We start from the raw sequence: 25,453 nt of genomic DNA on the forward strand, positions 1-25,453 counted from the left end.
CTCCTTTGATGAGTAATTTTAAATTTTGCTTACTATAAACTTATCTTAATATAAATAATTCTTGATTATCAGAGACATTTATCAGGGAAAAACTAAGTTGTGTAGGAAAGCTCAGATGGACCATCAGACCTCATCAAGCACAGTTTCACTGAACAATCCTCTGGAGGAGGTTGTTTTGGGGAAACCTGCCAACAAAAGACATGGATGGGCAGTAGGATAAATATCTGCTTGCTAATACTGTACTTCAAGCTATGTGACCAATTCCTCAATTGTTTATCAGCTTATCCTCTGACAATGCCTTCTTACCTTGCTGATTTCCTGGCTCCCAGATCTCCTGCTCACATTTAACATGATAAATTCTTTCCTTGACCAGGGCTTTGGTTTATGAATTAGCATATGATTATTCATTTTACAAAATAATTGACCAGAAGATTCTTTAGGATGATTAAATTAGGACTAAATTTTTACACAAAAATAATTTTCAAGGAATGTATCTCATATAAAAATACAGTTCTATAGGGTTTTAAACATAAAAAAAAAACTGATAAAATAAGGAATTGGAAACTAATGTAAATTTCAAAGTATTCAATAAACTTTAGCTATTATTATTTGTATTATTAATAAGTTTATCTCCAAATTGAAAATTCAGGGAAGTTCAAATTACAGGTACACATAGAGTTTAGGCTAGGTTCTTTCCTCCTCAAATTACCTCCCATTTGTATCATACAGACAAGGTGTCCCAATAGTTTCAGTCAAATTTTATTTAATGAGGTACCCTAAATATCCCATGTATGTATATAATTTTCATGTCACCTCTGCCATTAATATGTGAGTTCTTTGAGGCCAGGGATTACATCTTTTGTGTTTCTTTTTACTCCCAGCATTAAGCATGATACTAGGCATATCGTGTGGCCAGCTAGGTGGATAGATCGTCAGGCTGGAGTCAAGAAGACCGGAGTTCAAATCCTGTCTCAGATACTTACTAGCTATGTGATCCAGGGCAAGTTACATAACCCTGTTTGCCTTAGTTTCCTCATCTGTAAAATGAACTGGAGGAGAAAACCCCAATGGAGTCAAAGAGTCAGCTGTAACCCCAATCATGGGCATGTAGTAATTGCTTGTAGCTTGCGAACAAAATGTGTGTGATCTAGTGACTACTCACAGCGTGACATGGCTAAATCTATAAAAATACAAATACTGAAACAAAGAAAAAAGGAAGGAAACATAATATTGAAAGTTGTAAATTGAAAATCCCAATACTGAGAGACTTTTCATGGGAGAACTCCAGTTCAGAAAATAGATATATGGCTGTGGATGAAAAGAGAACTATGGGTTGGAAAAGTGAAGGATAAAGTGCCACATAGAAGCAAAGAAATTGCTATGTCAAAAGTGCCAGCATTCTGTAGTGAGAGCTCTTATATTACTACCTTTTCCCAACAAGACATAGGTTAAACAATCCCATTGCCTAGAACAGAAGTCAGTAAATCATAAGCCCATGGATCATGTCTGGTTCATCACTGGTTTTGGTATAGCCCACAAACTAAGAATGGTTTTTACATTACAGGCCAGACAATAACAGGCAACAAACTGAATTTGGCTCATAAGCCATAGTTTGCTGGCTTAGAACAGTGCTCTTCACATAGCAAGTACTTAAAAAAAAGGTTTGTTAAATTAAATTCCTAACAAAAAAATCTTTAAGTCAGCATACCAAGAGAATTTTGTTCATTTGTTAGTTGTTTGTTTGTATGTTTTAGCAGGAACATAGGACTGATTTTCTGATGAAAATAAATAAGAATGGGAGTGAATAGAATCTTAATAGTTTTTTTCAGACAGTTTTGCTTGAATATCAATTCTATAAAGCAAGATCTTTGAATAATGACAATTATTCACTGAAATGTATTATTGATGGCTGGAGTTGATAAATCTCTAATACCAAGATATTTATTTACCAATAGGAATTTTTTTCTCTTGATTCCACTATCCTTTCACTATAAAACATCAGATTTTGTAATAACTACCAGTGTAAATATTACCCTATTGTTTTTTTTCCTTGGGACATTTATATAATCTCCATAACAAAAAAATCATTAAAATATAATACAAGTTGTACAATTTGCAAACTTTTGCTGGTCTTCATTTTGCTTCAAGATGACTGGCTAAACTACAGATATAATTTATGGTATCTTGATTCTCTTTAGTAGGGTGCTGAATTTGTTCAGCTTCGGTCAACTAACTTCTCTGGTAGGTATTTAAGAACAAACCAAAACTATCAAAGAAACAATGACTAAGTGGGTCAAATATGGTAGTTAAAATGTGGGCTTCATTGGGAATAGTCAAATAAAGAATACTTATTACTGTGGAATCATGTTCATGTTATAGTTCCCTAAAATACTAGCATTGCCCTTTTGAATACATTATAAAAAGTAATATACCATGGATTTCTTTGGTTCAATGCTTCAGAATATTAAGTACAGGCCTCAACAAAATTCTACTCTCAAATCTCTTTGGTAACTAGAGGTTACCTGTGTTCTTAAAAGTTATGTTAAGCTTTGATATGTTTACCACTGGTCACCTAATGATGAATTCAGCCAAGTACATCAACTCATAGAACCATCATAAAAAGGTAAAAGGAATTGCAATCTGTATTCATGGAGGGAGTATATACTTGTGGATGAAATTACATATTTTGACATATTTAAATATCAACTATAAGCACTTAATATAGGCTTTTTGATGGATGGCTAAAAGGCAAGAAACATGGATTAAGATAGGATGAGAAATGCAGGCAATAAGGCCTGGATAGAGAGACTTCAATGTCTAAAAGTTGCTTTGTCTATTAAGAAGAAAATATTATCTGATAACTCTTCCTCAGATCATATCACCTGTAAAATGCAGAATCATCCAAATATTTTCACTTTTCAAAAAACTTCATAAAATATGTAAAAATAAAAGGATTTTGAGCTTCTTCCCCCCTTTCTGGTAATTTACTGAGATAATTGTATTTTAACAAAACATTAACATATGCTGTCTACTTTCTGTCACTAATTAAAATTGTATATAGGGAATTTTACAATCTTCTCTTTGATATTTTTTGCTAGTACAGAGTGATCCTGAAATCTGAAGGTAGGAAAAAATGTTAAAATGACATGTAAACTAGGATTTTCACAATTGAGATAGATCAATATTATTATGCTTCTTCATGCTGAGGACGCCACTGGAAAAAAATCTATCCATTGATCACTCAGTCTTTTCAAAGACTGCCTTGAAATATCAGATTATCAAAGGATATATGTGAGTTCTTTCATTTCCTTTCTGGACTCTTTATCATTCCCCCAGAGGCAGATTCTTTGCCCTCCCCTTCTATTTTTCAGATTCCTTGTGGTGCTGTCTTTTCCCTTCCCCATCTTAGAATCTAAGTTTCTTGAGAGTAGAGACTGATTTCCAGTGCTCAGCACAGTGTCTGGCACTTAGTAAATGCTTAATAAATGATTTCTGAGAACATTTTATTTGTACTATTCCCTCCTCCCATAGAGAAATAATTTCAGTCACATGATACACATACCAATGTCAAAAAATCTCTTCACCTACTGAGGTCAAATCCTGATAATCCCCAAACCCTGGTAACCTTTCAACTTCCTTTTCTCCACTCCAGATCTTGGTTTGCCTGACTATTCCAACTTAGAAAAATCACAAAATTACAATGATATAATAATCCATCACAAATTCATACTACATAACAATTGGACTCTTATTGCTGCTCAGAAATCTCAACTGCAGGAAAAAGGTTTGGGTCCTTTAGGTGGGGTAAGTAATATATATCTGGATCTTAAAACAAAACAAAACAAAATTTCTGGAAAGGACTTTATTACTATAAATTTTACTTCTCAATAAATTTGGACACATGTGGTTTATGACCCAATTTTTTTAGGCATCCAGAGCCATGCCATTCAATTCAGCTCTGCAACCACAGAAGAATTTACCCACATTTTAAATTCCTTACTAATAAGTCTAATTATTCACAAGCATTCATTCCCATAACCTTTAAATAGCACCAAATTATATTTACACAGTATTTTTCCAAATTGTCACTCTGCTAGACAAAGACTGTGTCTAATGCAATGCTGGTTTGGAATCAAATTACATTTATCTACAGCTTTAAGGTTTTTGGAGTTCTTTACATGAATCTTCTTGTTTAGTTCTCATAACAATCTAATAAGGTAGTTGCTATTTGTTTTCTCAATTTTGCAGATAAGGAAACTAAAGGATTTAAGTGACATGATAAAGGTGGAATTGAAGCTTTGAGAGATTTCCATCCCCACTTCCCCTTCTCTACCCTCCAACCAAAAACTCTCTGTATTTCATCCTGTGACCTTTAATATTTGGCATCAATGTTAATAATCGTTACCAGGACAACTATGGTAGAGCCTTAACAATATTTTCACAAGTTATTCTACATTTTAGAATGATACCACAATAAACCTAAGAGTTTGGACAAAAGACCCAACTTCCCTCAAATTCAGTCTTTGCTAAACATATGTTTATGCTCTATGCTTGATCTGTGAGAAATTCTGTATCCGTAGCTTCACAACTAAAGACAAATGTTCTAGACTTCTTGTGCCTAAACTCACCTATAATGCACCAGTCTTATTAAATTTGCCTACAAGGCTTCAGATCTAACCAATGTGCTAGTACAGCGTCCAGTTCCCAGCTGAGTATGTGACATCTCAATGTAGAGCAGTAGTATGGCCTCCAGTATTACTTCACTTTCATTTCTAATTAGCCCGTGTCCTGAGGCAATTGTGCTGCTTACAGAGAAAGGAGAGCATGTGGTACATGAAATCTTGTCACTGTTACCCATTTCCTGAACTCAAAGAACCACAAAACTGCAGGGAAGACACAAGGATATAATTTGAGGCACTAGTCTCCAATTATTTTAAATCCTTCTTTTCACAAAAATTACAAGCAAAAGAATGAGATATCAATTTATCCATGTCAGAGATCACTAAACATTTTTTTAAACAGACTAGTTGTCAGACATTATTAACTTGTGCTTTTTTTTTCTTCCTGGCAAAAGCTGACTGGCAAAGTAGATTAAGATGCTGGGTTAAGCCACAGGAAAATCTGGGTTTGAATCCTACCTTTCTGGGTCTCAATTTCCTCATTTATAAATAAGGATAATAATAGCTTATAAGCCTACCTCAGAGATTTGTGATTTTTGTGAGGAAAAAAAGGAGATGATCTCTGTAAAGTATTTTAAAACTTTAAAGCCTTGTAAAGAATTCAGCTGATTATTATTATAATCCTTTTCAAGAGGAAAATTGTGTGTACTTTTTCAAATAGTAGACAAAGTAAAGGGATTCCATCACTTCTACAAATCTACAAATTCTGTTTCTAATTTCTAATTCAGTGGCCCTTAAGCTTTTGGTGGTCTAATTTTGTCTCATCTTACCGAGCCTAGTAATGTTTAATGGAGATCTTGGAAAAACATAAAGTAGGGAGAGGGCAGACTGACCAGAAACTGGGGTTGTCATATCACCAGTATTTGAATGATCAAGATGTAAGGGGCTCTCATATATACAACAGGGTGCTGACAATATCTTCTAGCCAAGGAAATTTCTTTGCATCTCATCTTAATGTGCCAAGCCTTAAGGGTTAACTTTAAAGAAAGGTCTATAATAGGTTATTAATTTATTTATAAGGCCCTACAAGTGAACTGTTAATTGGACAAACACATTTGCTATCTTTTTCCTGTTGCTACTACTGTTAGTGAATGAAATTTATCAAGGAATAAATAATGTAATTATGAATAGAAAAATATTTCTCAAATATTGGGGAGGGAGGAGAAGGAGAAAGGAAAAATATCTGACTGAAAAAATTCAGAGGCACAGTAATTTATAATTGAGAATTTTATTAACATCAAATATTTTGTCCTATATCACTTTCAAGTTTTAATTAACTTTTAAGCTAACTGCTGATTTTCCTTTCTTAGTTTTAAAATCATTATCTCTCTCATGTCTTCAAATTAGAATGGAAGGTTCTCGAGGGCAGAAACTATCTTCATTTTGCATTTGCATTCCTAGCACTTAAGATAATGCTTTATAAATACTAAGCATTTAAGTGAAATAAGCAGAATCAGGAGATCATTATACACAACAACAAGACTATATGATGATCAGTTCTGATGGACATGGTTCTCTTCAACAGGGAGATGACCTTAAACCAGTTCCAATTGTTCAGTAACCAAGAGAGTTGGCTACAACCAGAGAGAAGATTGTAGAGGGCTGAAACTCTGAAAAGATGTACTTGAATCAGACAGCGGAGCACTTAAGGCTAATTAACATGAGAAAATGGCTCTGTAAGCATACACTTAGTTGATATGGTAATGTGATGGCTCTCCTCATCACTGGCGCTTGCTCAATGTGTGGTCATCAGATAATCACAGGCAATGACTGGAGAGCTGAGGGAGAGAGAAGGAGGAGAGAGGCTGGAAACTCCAGACTCTAGAATCTAGGATACATCTTTGGCAAGCCGCATGGCAGCGTGCCTGCCTCCTTCACTTCTCCCTCTAAAGACCAAGGACTTTGACTGATTGGGACTCTGCCTGATCCTGAGGCCCTCCAGTTAGCTTGGACTTTACAGAAGACTATGAGAAATGAGTGTGGACCACAACATAGCATTTTCACTCTTTCTGTTATTGTTTGCTTGCATTTTTGTTTTCTTTCTCAGGTTTTTTCCTTTCTAGATCCAATTTTTCTTGTGTAGCAAGGTAACTGTATACATATGTATACATATATTGGATTTAACATATATTTTAACATATTTAACATGTATTGGACTATCTACCAATAGGGGAGGGAGTAGAGGGAAGGAGGGGAAAATTTGGAACAGAAGGTTTTGCAAGGGTCAATGTTGAGAAATTACCATGCATATGTTTTGTAAATAAAAAGCTATAATAATAAAAAAATTAAAAAAGAAATACTAAGCATTTAACAACTGACTTTCATTCATTCTAGCGCCTTTGAGCTATAGTTACACTATCTTGTTGACTGACACAAAGTGTTTCAAATGTATTTTTTCAAGCACTTTTACATTTTTAAACTTTATTTTTCATTTATGTAATGAAACAATTGTTTACAGGATATAGTACAATACAAAACTGATTAAATATGAAACTATAAATCTACTATGTACTTGTTATTCCTTTCAAATATCATCATCAAATTTCAAATTATCATGTAAATTTATTTTTTTCTTTTTCTCTCCTCTACCTGTCCTAGAGATGGTCATGATTAGACACAAATAGATACGTATATGTGTAAAACTGTTACATACCTATAGTTATCAGTTCTTTCTCTGGATACAGACAGCACTTTTCTTCATATGTCCTTTATAGTTGATTTGGGTATTTACAATAAAATAATTTATTTGTTCAGTTGTTCTTAAAATAACATTGCTATTACTATATACAAAATTCTCTTGGATCTGTTCATTTCATTCTTCATTATTTTGTGCAAGTCTTTCCAAGTTTTTCTAAAAATCATTAAACTCATCATTTCTTACAGCATAGTAGTATTCCATCACAATCATATGTGAGAACTTATTCAGCCATTACTAAATTGATGGGCATCTCTGAAATGTTCCACTACAAAAAGAATTGCCATAAACATTTTAGAACATGCAGTTTCTTCTCCTTTATCCTCTCAAAATAGACCATGTAGTGGTTTTGCTGGGTCAAAGGATATAGGTAACAATAATTCTTTGTGCAAGCATTTTTTTTAAAGAACACAATTTTTAAAAAAAAGTTTCAGATTTTCCTCTGTCCTAATTTTCTCTCTTTAACCGGCTACATTTGATAGCTAATTTGTTTTAAACTACTTAATTTGTACTAATGGAAAGACTATTCCAATAGATAGGATTATAGATCTACTGAAGCTCTAAACTGGTTCTAATTTGGCCTCAGACATTTTCTAGCTAGCTAAATCTAGCTAAATCACTTAACCTCTTTTTACCCCAGTTTCCCCATATGTTAAATGGGGATAATAATAACATTTACCTCCCAGGGTGAATGTGAGGATCAAATAGGATAATAATTGTAAACTGCTTATTAAGCACAGTGCCTACCACATGGTAAGCACTCTATAAGTGCTACTTATTATTTTATTATCATTATTAAAGACAACCATTTAAAAAATATTTTAATTATAGAAACACAACTATCTTGATGCCAATTTTGTTCTTGTTCTTGAACCTCTCCTAATTCAAAGGCAAAAGGCAATATTAAAAATTTAAATAAAAATAGCATTAAAAATTTAGGATTTGAATGATTTGTTGTACATGTTTTAATCCAACACACAGACTAAGCATTTCACCAAAATCAAAGCTTTAGCTCTGTTGTACCCAATTATGTGTGGCAGCAATTCAAATACAGAAAATTGTTACCACATTTTATTCTTTTCCATGATGAAGAAAACAGTAAGCAATTTTTATTCAATGTAGGAGAAAGTCTCATTTCCGAATAATCATTTACCTGACATAATTTTTTCCTTCACTCTAATTCCTATGAGGCATTATTGGCTTTCATTTTTCTCCAAAATCATCTTTTTAAACCACCTTTGCAAAAATAGAAGATTCAGCTTGGGTGATATATTTACTGTTAAGACAATACAAGTGCAGAATGCCTTTCTTTTAAATGGTCTGGAAGTTCCACTTCAAAGAACAAGTTGGCTCAAGCCTATTATTTCTTTTAAAAAATGGTTTGTGAAAAGTGCCACGTTTAAGAAATGCTACTGTCGACCTGTAGGAGCATTAACTATTAAACAGCAAGATGAAAATATTACATAACTATTTGATTTGAAACAGTTTCCCCCTTCTAAGCCACCAACTATGAGAGCAATTTCTATGATCCAAAAGCAGGATTAAGTAGTGAAGAGTAATGCAGCTGATGTGCAATATTATTAAATGTGAAATTGTCTTAAGACAACATAGTCTTCAAGTAGTACATAAATTTTAAAAGAACACTAAAAATTTATTCAGTCCCCAAACCTAAATTTCATTAAAAAATTCAAGGTTTTGCATGGCCACCACTGAAGTGATGGTCATTAATATAGTCCTGTAAAGAACATCTTTCTTAGTACATTATGAATAGCAACATCAGGAATCAGATTCATAGACTCAATTTTTCAAGCTGAGAGGAGCTTAAAAGATCATCTAGTTCAGTCTCCTTAGTTTACAGATGAAAATGCCCAGAGAGGAACTGGCCAAAGTTGCACTCCCTCTTCACCTCTACCTCAAAGAATTTCTTTCAAGTATAACTTTCTACATGTTACCTTTCCTATTTCCTATCATCTTTCTACCCTCCTCCCCAGCTACAAATATATTAGTAGTCCTCTTGCTCTCAAATTACCTTGGATTTAACTATTTTGTATTTATTCTCCTTAAATTAATTTTCTATATAGTTATCCCTTCCACATCATAGGGGTAAGAGGCATGGTGTCCTCCAGGATCTGGAAACTTTTGTATAGTTTTTTGGTCCTTTCTTCATACCAAAGAAATCAGAATTACTGTGATATTAAAAGATAAAATATATTCACATTATACAATACTACACACATATTTTTTGCATTTCTAAATTTCTAAACTTCTCCATCATCTAAGGCTTCCACAAAACTCCACAATTACCATTTCATTTCTTAGGTCTAGCCGCGACATATCAAAATCTGTAATGGGGAAAGTCATGATGTGGACGGGATGATTGTACTTACATTTTAATATTTAACTTCTCTTTGAACAAGAATTGTTTCACTTACTATATTAGCATGCACAAAGTAGTTATTTAATAAATTCTTATTGGATTGATTGTTTAGGAAGTGGCAAAGATAGTTTTCTCAATTCCTAGTCTAGTGTTCTGTTTCACTATTTTAAATTAATTGTAACACAGAAATGTACTACTATAAAAATGAAGAGGCCACATAACTAATTTTGAGCCTGGAGAAAGAAAGACTTAATTCAAATAATATATTTGATACTAACTGGCTGAGTGACCCTGGACAAATCATGCCTAGGTACAAATTCCTCAGGACTTCATTAAGTACAAAAAGAATACTTTGTCTTTATGGAGAGAGTTCCCTCACAAAGAATTTTCCAAGTTAAGGAAGTCAAAGATCCTTTTTGTAAAAATGAATATCTGGATATCTCAGTTTTATTTGTACACTAAGTGTATCAAAGCTGTATATGGAAAACTTAGCTTATAATTAAACCAGATGTTAATATTTCTTTACAGCCCGATAATTTGAAAAGCCAGGTAGACTCTTTTTTAGAAAATGAGAGCCGTCTTCAAATACTTGTAAGGCTGTCATGTGGAAGAAGGATTAGCTTTGATCTGTTTGACCCCAGAAGAAAGAATTAAGTCCAAGTTACAAAGAGGTTAAATTTGGAATTGATGTAAGGGGAGAAATATCTGACAAATTAGTGCTACTCAAAAATATAGCTCTGCTTTGGGAGAGAATAGGGTCCTCCTCCTTACCCCCGAACTCCTATAAGTCTTCAAGTAAATGCTGGATAACCATTTGTTGAATAGGTAGCAGTAGTAGTAGGGACTCTTGGAAGTATTGATTTGGATTCAATGCCCACCGAAATTCTAACTAATTTGGAATTTTGTGATTCTATAACTATAAAGTAGAGGGACAGAGACTCAACCTGTGCTTTTATTAGAAAAGGAATTCCCAGGTTAAGAAACATTCTCTTAACTATGCTAGTCCACATCTTCTGTGCAATTTATAGTTTAAGTAATCTATAATCCAGAAGTCAAGTGAATATGTAATATTCCATGCTGTCTCCAGAACCACAAACTAATTAAACTGATAGTCTATGAGCCAGACAAAAAAAAAAATACTGCTAATCTCCTGGATCAAAACAGGGTATAAAATGTACTACAAATATTAGCTTTTTTTTCAGACTAAATTCAATAAATGTTTTTGTTTTCCTTTCCTTTTTATAACTGACCAATTTAATGAGATCATCTTCAGATATTTACAAATAAAAGCTTCTATTAAAATTCTTACAGAAGATATGTGATCAATTTCTACTAAAACTTGGGATCAGTGCACATGTCACAAACCCACGACCTATCTAAATCTTGGTGTTAAGGGGTAGATTTTCTTCAGAGGAACTTTACTAATTCCATAGAGTGGCAAAGCAAATGAATCAGGATTACTAATATGTTATAAAAACACAACTGACTGGGTTCTTTCTTGATTGAAGTGGTCAATTATCTTTTCTATGTTAAATAGATCTATAGTTACCACATTCCACTGTTAGTACTGATTTTGAGAAATCTAGGGGGAAAAACTGAACCAAATACAAAAGTTTACTCAAAGAAAATTGGCAAATAATTCACTGTAATCTGTATTTTCTATAGTATCAAGTCTGATATCACTGTGGGAAATTTGAAATGTACTTATTCTCAGTGCTTACATCTTGCCAAATATATGGATTGATCTACATTACAGTTAAAACTGTGTTTTATTCCTATTGGTGTAAAATTTAACAATACCAGTCTTTTAGTAGAAGTCGGTTTTCATATAGAAAGAAGTTCAAAAGGAAATTGACAGAATATTTTAGTTTATTAATTGTTATACAAAAAGTCATCAGTTTCTAGTTCATAATGTTTACCAACAATTATTTTAATTTGAAAAATGCTTCCTCAGCCTCATTTCTCTGGTGGAAAGATCTGCCAATTGAAAAGTTTTTCTCAACAAAAACATGAAGACAGATAGCCATGGGGAAAGTAAGCAAAAATTGCAGCAGTAATGTGGGAAGAATGAAACAATATGGAAACATCAGAGAATCTAAGGAAATGAGGAAGGCAGCTAGAGAAAAATTCAAATATTCAGATTTAATTGGTAATGATAATAATAATAATTAAAGGTTTGCTAAGCACTTTACATATATTATCTCATTTAATCCTCACAAGAGCACTGTCAAATAGATCATATTATTCTTCCCATCTTAGAGATGAGGAAATTCAGGTTCATAGGACTTAAAGTAACTTGCTCAGGAACACATAACTAATAAGTGTCTGAGGTAGAATTTGAAGTGGATATTTTCTGACTCCAAATACTGCATTCTATCCAGGATATCCTGATTATCCCAAGCAGGTACAATGATACTCTTCAAAATATAAAATGAGTTATTACATATAAAGATGTCTTAGCCAGTGAGGGTTTTGTATAAAAGCCTGCCCAATATATTCAATAATAGTGGGACTATTTATTTTTCAGGAAGTTCAACAATTGAGAATTTAAGAGCCAAGGCTTCTTCAAGGACAAAGGACCCTGTAATTAAGGAAGAATCTTGGGCCTACTGCACTGAGTGTAATTTAAATACAAATAAGGTAGTTTATTATTCTCTCATGCTACTAACAGCAGCTTTGCAAAATCTTTGCTGTTCTTTAGAGCCTAACATGAAATCATTATTAATAATAACAATACATGTTATATATATATTTCTAAAGCACCTTATAAATATAATCTCATTTTATTATCACTACTGGGAAAGTAGATGCTATTATTATTCCCATTTTACAGAAGACAAGACTAAGGGGGTGGGAGGAGGCCAAACCTGAATATTAGATACTTGAGGCATAGTCACACAGTAAGGAAATAGCTACATATTTGTATTTAGCATTTTTAAATGGCTAAATAAGCCCCACAAAGCAAGCTAGACACTACATTTCTCTGCAAATATAAAAGTAAAATACCTTGGGCCTGATAGTGGTCTGATTTTGCTCTTTGGGTATGCCATATCTATTTTGGATTTCCTGATCTATTAGCAAAATACTGTTGGAAACAAAGTAATACCATCAATTCAGAAATACTTTAAGGGGAAAAAAAACTGGGGCAGGAATATAATGCCATAACAGTGGTATCATAAAAAAATGATGGCTACCTATCCAATTCTTCATGTTGTCTATTTGGCAACTATGACTTTAAGTTGCAGAACAAATATATCCATCCATCTGTACTGGTAAAGAATGCTGTCATTTACAATTTCCTAAATTAATGAAATCATAGATTCAGTTTTTTTAATTATTAGGAAGAAATATTACATGTGACAATGTTAGTCTCACGTTTATGTCTGTACAATAAGCATACAGCAAGATGTTCGTAATCACCAATCATCAAATTTTCTTCTTGGGTATCTATGACATCCAAAAATAGGATTTCTAGAATGGGAGACCCAAAATGTTTTAAGGAAAATGTCATTATTGCCCAATGATACTTATTGAACCAGTATTATATAGAACATATTTATATCCTATACTTAGCTCCATCATTTCCTTAAGTTGCCAAATCTTGCCAATGTTTCTTCCCAATATCCCTCACATCTTTTTTTCTCTTTTATCTGAATCACATATCCAACATCCTAATATAGACCCTCTTCTGCCAAACTAAGTCATAAGTCTATGTCATTCACCCTTGCCTTGAGCTACCAATTAACTCTCAGATCAAATACAAACTCCTTTTTTGACTTCTAAAGACTTTCACAATCTTGTCCTGATGTACTTTTCCACTCTCCCCTTCATGTACTCCACTCCAGTTACTGTGTCCTTTTGTTCCTTCCATATCTCCTATTTCCTCAGGCCTGGACAAACAGTTGGTCCCCTCCTCCATGCCTGGAATGCACTTCTCTACCCTTTTTACTTCTTAGAAACTCTAGCTGGTCTTCAAATCCCAGCAAGAATCACCTACACAAGGCCTGTTTTGCTTCGCTTCCCCAGTATGTATGTCCCCTCAAAATTTACCTTGTATTTATTCCATATATAGTGTCTCTTAGAAAGTTAGCAACCCATGGCAATGAGGAATTAAGTAATTTACCCAAACTCACCTGGTCAGAATGCATCAGAGAACCCAGAATAGCTTTAGAATGGGGTAATGGCAAATATATGGTGAACTTAGTCCTAGCTTCCTCAGTTCATTTTATCTCCATCCCATGAAAGATAATTACAGCTACTCTATACAAGGTTCACCAGAGCATCCAAATTATAACTCTCTTCAACCCAGGTATTCTCCAAAGCTATCAGTGAAATTAAACTTAGATTTGAAAATCAGCTCTGACATTTACTAGCTGTGTGACTGTTGCTTCTTCATACATAAAATGTGGATAAAAATACTTGTACTACTAACTACCTCAAAGGGGATGAGCAAAATCTTTTTGTAAATATTAAAGAATTATATTGACATATACCTGGATTTCACTTGTGCAGGTAATACCTAGTAAAGAATTTCTTCCTACCAATGTAAATATGTGATGTACAACTTTTAAGTTGTACAACTGAGATCTTAAGCACTTAAGGGATTTTTGTAGGGTTATTCAGAAAAATGAATGTATAATATTATTAATATGGAGTAATTACTAATATTTAGTTTATTATTACTATAAGGAAGAATTCATGAATAATGAAGTTCATGTGGAAATGATAGAAGTCCTGGAAGAAAATGAAAATGTCATCTCAAGATTTATAATATTGAAAGAATGAAAGTAGGAGTAATCAGGCTTGTAACCTTACATTCAGATGTTTAACGTAGATTTTTAGAGGTCCAACTTTGAAAAGTTCAGGTGTATAAGTAAATACAAGGATCTGAGACTGCAAATCTGAGCTTAAATTTAAACTCTACATGGAAATGCAAGGATTATTAAACCAAAAGTTCACAGAACATAATCCCCAAACCAAGTCCTGGCCTTAAATTCATATTGACCTTCCCTCTGGTAACACTCACACAATCTTTTATGGACACATCTCAGCATACTAGAATGAAATCAAAAAAGGGCCACAAATATATCAAGAAAAGTGAAGGCCAGGAAGAATGGGGCTTGCCAAAAAAAACAAACCAACCTAATAACAATAAAGAAGTTTAAATTAAATTATTTTGAATATAAAACAAAAAGATTAAAGAAAGGATAGGTCTCCTACTACAAGAAGAAATATTAACAGAAGAAAGAAGGTAAAGCAAATCAATCCCTATTTTGCTTCTTCTGTGTTCTCCATTAAAGATAATGATTAGTAAATTAGAAAGTATTAGATGGTTAAGGTAACTGAAATACAAGGTAAGGGAGGAGTTAGCAAGAAGATAACCAGCTGTTTTAAATAAAACCTCTGAAAACACTATTTTGTGGCTCAGCCTAAGCTGATAAATATACACATATGTTAGGAATCTTTAAAAGATCAATAACATGCTTCTAATTAGTTATTTTATAGTGAATGTGAAACTAATAGCTAATATCATTTGTGCTCTCTGGGCCCACTTCTTCCATTATTGCCTTTATAATGTCAAGTTCTATTCTTCATCAAATGTATTACAGGTCAAAGATGATCATAATAGACTGAAAACAACACACCTGGTACAGAAAGGTCCTTGGATCAAACAGAGGCTATTCAGGAAAGGCTATGACTCAACTTTCATAATGGGTATGAAGGAATATGTTTATGTTTAATTCATAAAAGTTGCACCTGAACTTAAGCATAATGGTTCCAAATAATCCTGTTGGTACCTGACGTTGCTGAGTTATTCATTCATTCATTCATTCACACCACTCTGATAATCATTGGAAATAGCTGAAATAATAATAGCATAACCTCTAATTTGAAAAGTAGTATGAAGAGTCATTGAAAGGGAGAGGATTGTTTCAGGGACTTTTAGAAGGCTGGTATGCCAGGTTTCTCATCTATAAAAAGGGGTTATGATTTATATAACCTATCTGACAAAGTTCTTGTGAAGATCTCATGAGAAAATGTTTTTGAAGCACTTTGTGAATTAAAATACTACATTTAATTATGATAGCTGATATTTGATATAAATAGTGACTCTGGGATGATGAGTGCTTAAAAACAGTTTAAACAGAGAGTCAAAGAAGAGTTTTTAAGCTTCTTAATGTAGTTAAGACAAGTACTTTTTTGTACCTTTCAGAAATTTGTTTTTTTCTCTCTCCCTTCTCCATCTCTCACTCTTCTATTCTCCTTCCACCTCCTCCTCCACCTCCCTCTTCTTTTCCCTTCCTTCTTTCCCTCTCCCTCGCTGTTTTTCCTCTCTTGTTCTCCTCCTATTATTCCTCTCTTTCTTCCTCCTCCTGGATTTCTAAGTCTTACTCTACTCATGCCTCAACTAGTTCCTGCTATACTATAGTGCTATCACAAAACACCTGGTATCAATAACCAAAGAGAAGGGCAAAGTATGAGGAAAGAAAATTTAAAAAACCTTTTTGGATCCTGATCCTTCTATTTCTCAAAACAACCTCATTATTTGTGTTAGAATAATTAGGACATGAAAATGTACCAGGCTTTAATGCAGGAAGCCATGTAATCACATTCCAATGTTAATTTCAGTTATAGATAATAATGATGTGATATTCAAAGAAAAATAATGAGATGGATTCAAAAGAGATTTCTGAATGTTCGTCATTCATTTAAATTTCCAAAAACATTTTCTATTTTCTCTAACAATGGCATAAATTGCCTATTACTAATGTAATTGGAATGTGATTACATGGCTTCCTGCATTAAAGCCTGGTACATTTTCATTTCCTTATTATACTAATACAAATAACTAGGACAAACAATTATTGGGGATATTGGTATTATGGGAAGAACTAATACTAACTTCTATTTGCATTATTTTCTGAGTCCTCTGGAAAAAGTCCAGTTAGATTATTTCAAACCTGATATGTCCCCATTGTCTACAAAAGATAAAAAGTACGGATTTCTCTCACCTCTAACACTACGTAAATCCCCTAGCTGCTAAAATGTTATGTATTTGATTTGTTACCATAACAATCATATAAATATATAAGCAAATACACAGGACATCTGGAACCAATGGAATTCTGAAACTGTTCCAAAACAGTGGTACTTTCAAAATCGATGTCAATATGAATAAATGCACACAAAAATGATTAACTTAAATTTACAGCCCTGAGATCTAAAATTCTAAATGCTCAGGAAATTAAATGGGGATAGGAAAGAGTACTGCAAAAAAAAAGAATAATTATTGAATTAATTGAAATACAAAATTATTCATTCTTTACATATTTAAAATGCTACTGCTTTTAACACAAACCTGTGTGAAATCTTTAATCTATTCTTTAGGAGTAAAGGTCTTTTACTTTTTATGCATTTATTTGGCCCAGTATAGCAACAGAAGAATATTTTATCCACAGAAATTATTCTAACTTTGAAAGGATTCCTCCACATGTTGGAAGATCCTCTGATGGCCAATATGGTATGAGAAGTGCTTAATCCTCTAATACAGGCAGCCCTTCATTTATACACTGGTTATATTCCAAAAATTCATTTGTAAGTAAGTTATTTGGACGTTGGAATGTATTTCCCCATAGAAACAATGTTATAAATGGTGGTTAAATTCGCAGGCCAGGGTACAAACACCTATTTAACTCATAATGTACCATGAAGGAAAGTACTAGACATAACAATTCTGCAATAGTAAGGACTCTTGGAAGCCCAATTCCCTCATTTTATAGATGAGGAAACTATGAAATCACAAATTTAGAGCTAGAATAAAAAGCAGAGGCCATTGATTCAACTCCCTCCATGATTTGCTCAGTGAAAATCAGTACAAAGACTAACAAAACTAGTTGATGTAAAAGTTGGAATTAGAGCTTAGGAATCCTGAGTCCCTATTCAGGACTCTTCCAATGTACTATCCTTCTAGCTTCCAATATACTACCAATACCATAAAATTTAACCACTATTAATAACAATGTTTTTGTGGAAGAACCTATTTTGAGTTCCAACTTGAGGTTAATTAATTAATTATAGTTTTAGAAATGAAAGGGCCCTTAGAGACCTCTAAGGACAACTCCTTCATTTTACCCATGAGGAAGCCACAGAGTAGTTAACAACTTGTCCAATGTCACATAACTAGTAGTCTTCTACAGCAGGATTTGTATCCAGGTCTTCCTGATTCCAAGGCCAAGTGGCTCATTCTCTATACAACTTGAGCATTAACCTTGAACCCTATCCCTTGGGATATCAGTAATATGTTTCCCTCTGCTGAGGCAGAGGCAGTGAGGATGGGGATTCTTCCTCCTTTCCACTTATCACAGAATCTTTATCATCTACGGGATGGAGGAGGAAAAGGATTTCCCTAGATACATTCTTCTGGAATGGATTCCTATGGCAAGCATCTAGTAGGGTAGAAGTTATGGGAGGGAAATTAGAAGCAGAACCAAAGACTATATGGAGAGAGGCTATGTGCAGAGTGATTTAAAAAAAAAAAAAAAAAAAAAAAAAGGAAGTTGAAAAGTTAGGATTAGGGGCTGAAATAAGAGAGAAAGACCTGAGGGGTTCTTGAAAAGTGAAAGGAGGGACAGGAGCTGAAGTTCAGCAAAAAGTGCACTTTCTCTTACCTTATTTCCCTTTCCCATCTCCTTCTCATTTTTACTTTCTATTTTCTTTCCCTCATCTGCAGCTGCCAACCAGTGGGACTGGAACAGGGAGAAAATTTCTCCATGGCTTTCTCTACTCCAAACAGAACCATATTTCTACTTCTTTTCCTATCCCTTTTCAGAAAATGATCAGATAAAAAGCATTTAAAGATGATGCAAAAACTAACACCCTCAATTTACAGATGAACAAATTGAATCCGAAGTAGTTGAAATCATAAATCAATCAATACAGGATTATCGTCCAGGGCTTCTGAATTCAAATCCAGTATTGCAGGATAGCATATTTTTCTAGATACACATATTGTATAGACTGAAATGTGCACATGTAGTTTCTCCCTGAAAAAAAAAATGAGCTGCAGAAAAATAAACTGACATAACTCTTATCATTTAAATGGAATAGCAAGTTGTACATAACAGATTTGCAGTTTCGTATGTAATCATTTTTTATTATACTATAATGGAGATGTTTGTTTTATTCCATAAATTAAAAATAAAATGAATTTTTAAAAAAATATAAGCTCTATAAGGGGAAGGAGTGTCTCATTTTGGTTTTGTATCCCCAATGCCTAGCATAGGACCTGGCGCATTAATAAATTTATTTATCACTTGTTTCCTCTGACGTGGATAAAATGCTTCCATTTGTGTAATGTTTCAAGTATTCATACATATATAATAGGTTATGTTTAGCCCATGCTTCAATTTGATCATTTTGATTATAATGATAAGAAATTAATATCACATATTTTTCAATTTTTGATCCCTGAAAGAGAGAAAATTAAATTGTACCCCTGTTCCTTTCATGTTTTATCCTAGTACCAAACTTGCCCAGTAACTGGCAACCTGAATAAGTTGCCAGTTCCCATACTTTTTCAGTGTTTCTCTCTGAATATAACAATGGCTTCCTGGGGAATATTCAAAGCAAACTTCAACCCTAGCTGAAAACAGGGGCTCAGTGGTTCCACAAAGCAATGATAATAGTTCACATTAATATAATGCTTTAAGTTTTACTCACTTAGATGATTATGGGTTTCATTTAGGAGGATTTGAAGTGTTCTGTGGCTCAATGCAATCAGCACAATGTCACTCACAAACAGGAACATATGGAGAGAGTCTCACTATCCATAGGGACTCTCTTTTGCCACAGATGGAATCTGCACTAAAGCTCAGAAATAATAGAGGAAACAGTCTACCATAGTGTTAAATCTCCCTGATTTTTTTTCTTTGCTTGATTTCAACAGTCAAGGGAAATTTTAATCAAATTATCTCTGTTACATCTTTTGAGTTATCTTATATATTTGTGGCATATGCACAAAACATATCTTGTTGGCAAAGAAGACTTAAGGGGTATGCTGTGCACTGCCAAATAATTTTTTTATAGTCAACAAACCATAATCACAGTGGGATTTTGTATTCTCCACACTTTTCAGGCACTCAGCACTTTAGGTGATATATATTTATGAGAGGATAAAAGATACATGAGAGGGGCATAAACTCAACTTGGATGTGCTTCATCAAAGGCAATACCCATACTGATGAGACCACAGATCTTCTGAGTAATATCGCATCCTAAGGTTTACAGATTGATTTCTTCACAACAACCCTTAAGATATACATGGCTTTAATACCCTAACTACCACTAAAGGGGTGGAGCTACAGAAGGAAGTCATTCCGAGTTCAAAAATCTGTTGATCTGCACTCCTGGAACTATATAGCATGAGCCTTCATCTAAGAGACAAGTGGGCACAATTAGTTTAAAGCAAAGGCATTAAGGAAGAAAACACACTAAGATACTATAAAACATTCCCCTCATAAATCCAGGCATCTTCTCCCTCAAATACCTGCTGGGTGGGAAGAATGGGCACAAATGTGTGTGTGTGGGGGGGGGGTGTCACTGATTTTGAGGTATACACAGAGGAAACCTAGGTGGCCAAAGCAATTCACATCTCTGGTATGGTGCGCGCCCCTGTGTCCTTTCTCTTCTCATGATGTCCTCTCACTGCTACCCTCAGAGTTCAGCATCTCCTCTATGTGTATCTTCAACTGGACTATCTACATTTGCTCTTTTCTATAGAGAATGCTAAGTCTAACTCTCTTCTTATTCTTTCGCTCTCTTCTCCAATGCTAAGGGTCACTCTCCTTATGGCACTGACTCCTAACTTCAACTTCAACACCTTATCCACAGGACCATCTCTACCTGTTTCTAATAATTATAAAAAAGTTTCCCCTATTCTTTTCTTCTCAAGTTGACTTTTTTATATCCAAGCGAACTTTATATTTACCCCAATCAAATCTTATCTTCTCATATTCTGAACAGTGTTCTTACTTGCCAAGAGCCTTATGGATTTTGATTATTGTTCAATGTACTATTTATCTCTCCCAGCTTTGTCAATGGCAAATTTCACATGCATGCTTACTATTTATGCTTTTATGACATCACTGATTTAAAAAATATATTAAAAGCACAGACTAAAGCACATCTCCTTGAGGCATTCCATTAGAAACAGCTGGCCAATTGACATCGGACCAACAACAACTACTCTAACAACTATCTCTGAATGAAATGGATTGTATTATTGTCAGCCTCACATATCTCCCTCTTCTCCAAAAGAATAGAAAGAGATACTTATCAAAAACTATGCATAACATTTAGGTTAAACTATGCCCTTAGCATTTTTTTCAACTACTAGTTTAGCAATCCTGTCAAAAAAAATGAAATGAGAATAGTATGGTATGACCTTTTCTTGACTATAATATTACTATAACTAATAGTTCTTTCAGAACATGAGAACAAAGTTCATCTGAGTTAGGTGACTTGAATTCAACAAAGGTAACGAGGTGTTCTACTCCTTCCTTTCTTATCTTGAGTATTAACCTCCCGACATTTGTTTCCTCATAGATATAAAGTGTGAAGATCGTTCTCTTTGGTAGAGAAGACAGTAGCAAAAAATTAAGCAACACTTTCTCCTCTTGGTTGTCAGTTGTGATCATCCCTCCCACCTCAAGGAAAGGTTCATAAGGGAAACTCCTTTACATTCCATAAAGGAATAGAACATAGGTAAATCTTTACATTCCATTTAATACATGAGCATGTTATCTGTTATTTTCCCTTCATTTTTAGTTACTACATCAAATGAGCTGGAAAGGAGAAACCAATTCATTCCTACTACACACAATAAGGATTTTGTTATCCCCATTGTCAGTCTTAGCAAAATCAAGTGATAGGAGGCATTAGAGTCAAGATTAACACTGTCTTTTCAATCCAAGATCACTCTTTCCTTTGCATCATTAATATCTTACTTCTTCAAGAAGGAAGACAGTGCTTCTTCTACTCTTTCCTTTCCATCTATCCCACCACATGAATCTATAAAAGGCTACTTAGCCATTCAGATTGATAAATGTATGGTCTCTCCTCCCTAGATCAGAGAGCCTCACATAATATTTTGGTCATTATCTAAATTAACAATGCCCACATTTCCAAATCCTGACATTTATTTTCCATTCTATTAACACATTACAAACAATTTCAACAAAGAAACATTTTAATTACAATCTGAAAATGTCTCATTCACAGTGTATTTCCAACACTAATTGTTAATCAGGTACATGGAAATTGTTTCTTCTGTCCCCTGTCAGGCAGGATACCGGCAATAGAACACATTCCTTAGATGAGTTCATGTGTAATCAATTAGGCAGTCTAATTATCCGACTCAGCAGGTTCTCTGAACTAAATGTACCTATTTTTTTCTAAATGCAAAGATGATAAACAGACTTTCACCACTCATCTTTCAAAGGGTAGATTTTTATAGGATACAGTTAACTAATGCTGATTTGAGCTCTACTTCTGAACCAAAGAGATTGACTTTGTCACAAAAAGTAACAAATTTGGTCTTCTACAGAGAAAGTGCTATTAAAGAGTATCCAAAAGGGCTTGCTTGTATTATATGAAAGTGCACCACAACATCCAAAATTCCCATAATGTTTCTTCATACAACATACTGATGAACAATTTGGTCACATTAAGATGAAAGACATATTGGAAAGGACGACACCTATCATTTTCTCTGTAACAAATACTATTGCAGAACTAAAAGTACCTTTGTCAACAGCCTTTTAATTCCTGTCTAATCATGAAATGAAGCCACCATAAAATATTTGTGATGGGAAAGCAGAATTAGAATCAGACTTCTACCATGAATTCAAATTCTATCTGATTCCAGCCAAATGTGAGACTAGCTTGAAAGGGCTCTTAAGAAGAGACTGCAGTTTACCAAACAATCCTTTTTGATGACTTAAGTGTAAGTGAATCAGAACCATATGGGTTAAATTCCCCTTGAAATACACATGGGTTTAAAATTAAGTGGAAAAGTGCTTGGCAAAACACAAACTCCAAGCATCTGAATAGCAGTTGGAGATACTTTCCTGAGACCTTACCAATCCTGGGTTTCCCTATGCCTCTCATATATCATACCAGGCATTTCCTAATGCCAAAAGTTCTGACAAGAACCATCTCTGAAAATGGCGCCTACTTGAAAATATTCACAAAGGAGTAAACTAGTGATAAAGGAAAATGTCTCCTATTTGTGAGCAAATACATCAAGAATCTTTGGTTTTTATCTTTGTGGATACTCCCTCTATGCACGACTTAGTAAGTGTTCTACAAAAAGCTATGATAGTCAAAAGATGCATCACTTGCTGGACAACATGGTAATTAGTTTTTCCTAATTTAGCTAGGCAGATCCTCAGACAACAATTAAACAGTCCAAAACCCAAGCCGTACCTGAAACCTTTCTAGCTTGGTAAATGACAGTGAGATCTTATGAAGTTGATTTTACTTCTGCAACATCTTTTATAATTTCCCCCTTCCCTCCTTGGACACTGCCACCACACTAATGCATGCACTCATCCCTTCACACCCAGACAAATCCATTCAGCCATCAAAGTGATTTTTCTAAAGAGAAAGTCCAACCATGTCACTCCCCTATTCAATAACTCCAGGGGCTCCCTATTGCCTCCCTATTATATTTTGGACATAAACATCCAAAATGGTGTTTAATATACAAAGCCTTTCTTAACCTAGCTCCTTCCTCTGTCCAATCACATACTATTTGATTCAGTGACACTCATTTCCTAAGTGTTCCATGAATAAGACATTCCATCTCATTCCATGTCTTAGTTCAGGGCATTTTCTTTGGTTTTTCCTTTATACCTGGAAGATTCTCCCACCTCAAATCTACCTGCTGATTTCCCAGACTTTCTTTAAGTCTCAACTAAAATTTCATCTTTTACAAGAAGCCTTTGCCAGCCTCTCAAAATCGTAGTGTCTTCTCTCCGTTATTTTGTTCCTAATAATCTTGCATAAAGCTTGTTTTGAATAAATTTGTATCTTCTATTACATTGTAAGCTCCTTGAGGGATCTTTGCCATTTGTATCTGTAGCACTTAGCATAGTGTCTGGCACATAATAGGAATTAATAAATATTAGCTGATTGATATATGAGTATATCTCCAGAAATGAAAATTTTAGTTCAATCCAGAAGAAATGAATGAGTATGAAATATCAGATGCTCCAAGCTACAGGATTTTGATGCTTATCTTTTAGAATTATGGCATTAGAAGGACAAGCTGACAATGTATCTCTTGTCCAAGAGATCTTGTCCAAGATAACAGTTTTTGAAAACTAACAAAACATAGTAACTCCCTCTTAAACTTTTTCATATTGCATTAAAGGGGACAGCAATCAGCACATTAAAAGTAGTATAGCACTGATGATCAGGATATGGATTCTAATCTTGGCTCTCTCTCTCTCTCTCTCTTTATAATCAGTACCTTGCATTTAGCTATTTAAATTTAGAATGTCACATTCTCCTTAGCCTCAGATTAGCCACCTACAAAATGAAGATGTTGGATTAGAAAATGAATAAAGTCCCTTCCTGCTATAAAATTCCATAGTCAAAACCCTTTTCAGGAAAAGGGAATTTCAGGAAAAGTACAATTCCCCAAATCTTTAATCATCCAATGGGAAAGCAATTTGCCATATGCAAATTGCTACATGAATGTTAATTATTAATGAACTATTATTATTAATGATAATCTGCAACAATAAAAATCATCCCTCAATTTGCAGATTTTCTAGGGTTTGCCCCTAGTACTTGGATTTTTGGTACTTAGTTTTACTCCCAGAGGAGTGATGACAGAAGTGGTACAGAATCCCCTTCCACTCTGAACAGAATACCAGAGATGGTGTCGAACAAGCCAGGTTCAAACCAGGTCAGCCAAAAGGGTCTGTCAAAGACACAGCTGAGCAAGCTCAGTGCGAGCCAGGATTTAGTCAATAAGAAGGGTGTGTCAAAAGCAGAGTTGAGTGAACTAGCCAAGTATTCATACAGAAGAGTAGGCAAGGCAAGATGGAGTTGGTGGTTGGAGAGAAGGCTCTATCCAACGGAAATTTATTTACATTTAAGACAGTTCTATGAGCTTTTTGGAGTTAGAAGGCTAGCACTCTGAAAACTGTTTTACTTCCTCCTAGGGTACTCTTCCTGTAATTTTGAAAAGCTGCATAGTGACATCTGGACCATGGCCATACTGAAACATTAGCTGAAGTCAATGTGAGTTAACCAAGATTAGCCTATTTCTCCATTCACAGAGAATTCTTAATTAAAACTTATAATTATAAACATTAACTAGTGCTTCATTCCATGACATTCAAGGCTTTCTGCATTCCATCCCTAATTTACTTCTCCTTTATCCACAGCTCCTCCCAAATACAAACCCTCCAGTCCTCCATCTAACTGTGTGACATTGGGCAAGTCACTTAACCTTGACTGCTTTGACGAGAACAACAAAAATCAGTAATGGTTTTATTCTCCCTACTATGATAAGCTTTTTAAGAGGACATCACTGGCAGGGAGGGAGGAAAGGAAAGAATCTGGAACCCCAAGTTTTAAAGATGAATGTTTTTTTTAATAGCTTTTTATTTACAAGTTATATGCAAGGGT

The 25,453-nt window shown here is 34.2% G+C and overlaps 1 protein-coding gene across 2 annotated transcripts in view; it reads right to left on the reverse strand.

Moving 5' to 3' along the window:
* The window catches only part of FBN1 (fibrillin 1), a 268,419-nt gene that overhangs the window by 148,613 nt on the left and 94,353 nt on the right, over positions 1-25,453 (reverse strand). The window lies entirely within an intron of this gene.

Source organism: Sarcophilus harrisii, chromosome 2 (assembly GCF_902635505.1).
Source record: "Sarcophilus harrisii chromosome 2, mSarHar1.11, whole genome shotgun sequence".
Classification (NCBI taxonomy): domain Eukaryota; kingdom Metazoa; phylum Chordata; class Mammalia; order Dasyuromorphia; family Dasyuridae; genus Sarcophilus; species Sarcophilus harrisii.